Source organism: Garra rufa, chromosome 17, assembly GCF_049309525.1.
Source record: "Garra rufa chromosome 17, GarRuf1.0, whole genome shotgun sequence".
Classification (NCBI taxonomy): Eukaryota; Metazoa; Chordata; class Actinopteri; order Cypriniformes; family Cyprinidae; genus Garra; species Garra rufa.
This window is the reverse complement of record NC_133377.1, coordinates 456,261-459,152: the sequence shown is the minus strand read 5'-3', so window position 1 is coordinate 459,152 and position 2,892 is coordinate 456,261. Positions and strand designations below refer to the sequence as shown.

At 32.9% G+C, this 2,892-nt stretch overlaps 1 long non-coding RNA gene across 1 annotated transcript; it reads left to right on the top strand.

Moving 5' to 3' along the window:
- The first annotated feature begins 204 nt into the window (after positions 1-204).
- On the top strand, positions 205-2,573 carry LOC141290323 (uncharacterized). Its single transcript, XR_012340098.1, has 3 exons — positions 205-974; positions 1,143-1,285; positions 2,180-2,573. It is a non-coding gene; the product is annotated as an uncharacterized lncRNA (long non-coding RNA).
- Positions 2,574-2,892: the final 319 nt, after the last annotated feature.

Sequence of the window (2,892 nt, the reverse complement as noted above, 5' to 3'; positions counted from 1 at the left end):
AACGAAAACCGCGCGTTAGATGCAAAAACCGTCCGGTTTCGATTTATGGCCGGTCAACCGGTGCATCCCTATAAAATTCTATAGACTAGTACAGTAATAATGCAAAATTGATTTAAAAGTGCACTGTAACAAATTGCTGTAAAAATTACAGCAATATTTTACAGCAGCGGGTTGTATTTCTTATAATACAGCCAATACAGCATATTGCTGTAAACCGCAATGCATTCTGGTAAATTTCAAATCTAAAGAGGCGGGATTATCTTTAACGGTCGACATTTGGGAGCAGCAAGAAGAACGATTCATAACTGTGGTAAGTAAGTGTCTTATTTCTGTTTTATTTTTCATAATTTGTAACTGTATTAGAATATTAAAGAATATAAGGTGTCATAAACATTCGCGGTAACCGCAGATTAACGAATCCTCCGTCCGCGGAGCACGAGAGAGACTTGTGCGGGGATTCGGCACTGCAGTCGCGGAAGGATTACACACACATTCCCCTGCCTTATATCGGCTATAGGCGTAACATCTCTGGGTTCCTACGTTAAGAATTACAAGCTTCATTGGCAAAAGATGTGATTCACGGCGACGTCGTGCTGATCAGCACACTTTCTCGTGATTATTTTATGATGTACAACAAATTTGCACAGGCAGCCATCTGTTAACACGGGCACCGAAATAAAACGCGTATTTAGGGCTCGCGATTCGCGGTCAGCCGCTCACGGAGGATGTGTGTCACGTAAACTCTGAACGGTGCTGTTAAAGTGGTTAACGTAAGCAGTGAGATGTACTAGCACCTTTGATAACTTGCTTATTCGCTTATTGTTTGAATGTAACGTTAATGCTTTTTGCTAACTTTGATTTGAAGAATGCCTTAATCCAGCCCATTGTCCTGTCTGGCCTGTTCGCAGCATATTACATATTCTGGACTAACGTTATCAAGAGGAGACAGACGGAGTTTTGGAGTTCATACAAAGGTAATAGTTGCATTCTAACAATCTGAGTACCTGCATTTTACATGTAGATATGATAGAATATGTTTCTCAACTCAAGTAGAGAGAGTTTTTTTAGGGAGAATAATTCAGATGTACAAAAGCTAAAACTAATGTGAATTACATATTGTCTGCTTCCTGACTGTTTTGTAGATATTTATCCTGAGAGAGAAACAAAGAAGTTGAAAGGAAAAGACCCATCTAAAACGACAGAACACAGAAGAAACCAGCAGAAGTGAACCCAAGTTACCAGTTTTCTTTGCAATGCGAAGGATTTTCAGCAGAATTACTGACATGTAAGTACACATACACCAAGATCTTTTTCCTTTTATTATGTTATTTTATCCTTTATCTACACTAGCGTTCAAAAGTTTGTGATCAGTAGGTTTTATGTTTTGAAATAAGTATCTTCTGCTCATAAAGGCTGCATTTAATTGATAAAAAATACAGAAAAAACTATAATGTTGTGAAATATTATTAAAATGTTTTATCCATTTTAATATACTTAAAAATGTAATTTATTTCTGAATTTTCAGCATCAATACACTAGTCTTCTAATTACTCCAATGTCCTTTAGTGATCCTTTAGAAATTATTGTATATGCTGATTTATTATCAATGTTAGAAGCAATTGTGCTGTTTAATATTTTTATTAACCTGTGATACTTTTTTCAGGAATCTTATATATTATACTTATATATAGTATGTTACATTGAAATTGATTGTAAAGATTTAAATTTTTAGATAAACTTTATCTTTTAAATAACTGCTGTTATTTGAAACGTATTCATCAAAGAATCCTGAAAAAGTATCACAGGCTCCAAAACATACACTGACAACATTGACAATAACATTGACAATAAATCAGGATATTGATAATAAATGAGAATGATCTCTGAAAGATCATGCAACACTGGTGTAATGATGCTGAACATTCAGCTTTGCATCTCAGAAATAAATTATATTTGAAAGTATAGTCAAATATAAAACTTGTAATAACTTGTAAAAATTGTAATATTTTTCACAATTTTAGTGTTTTACTGTTTAATATCATACTGATCTAACTGTAACAATCATCACTCTCTCTGCCTTTGACTGTATCTGTCATCCCTCTGTCTTTGTCTGACTGTATCATTGTTTTGTAAAATATCTAATGTATTGCCCTTTTTGTTCTTTTATATATTTTTTTAGCCACTCTGCATCCTGGGCTGGAACAGCATCTGGATCTGAACTGTTCTCCTTTTTCGATCAGAAGTTTTTTTGGACTCACTTGAGGGCTTGTTGTTTGGCCATGTTGGACTGTCCATGAAGTTGTGAAAATTCATCACTGTCTTTATGGTATTTCGAACCATTTAATTATAACCATGTTGGTTAACTTGATGTTGGTTTCAACTTTGGCTAAATATTGGTTAACCTTAATATTTAGCAGCGTAATATGTTTCAAGTAAATATTTTCATGCCCAATTTATTTTGGAATTCAGAATAATACTGAATACACTGTTCTATGACATTTCTTTCATGCAAATTTGAGAGTTAATAAATAAGAGATTTTTTAAATAAAATTGGACCTGTTTATCAAGATTAAGATGTGTCAAATTATTATTATTTTTGTTTTTATTAAATAATAGGTGCACTGAGTTTCATACTATACAACACTTTATGCAGTTAAATATTGTTTAAAGCTTATGCAGTTAATAAATTGTTTAGATTGCTAGTCATTATTATTCAGCAATCTGGAAAATAAATACTGCAAATAAAGAATATACAAATTAAAGTAGTACAATATTTTTACAGTGAAACGTTATTTAATGATTTCCAGTACACTTGTAAAATTGCAAACTATTGCTGCAATTTCACAGTAGCAGCTTTAAATAATGTATATATCGTTGCTAGTATATATACAG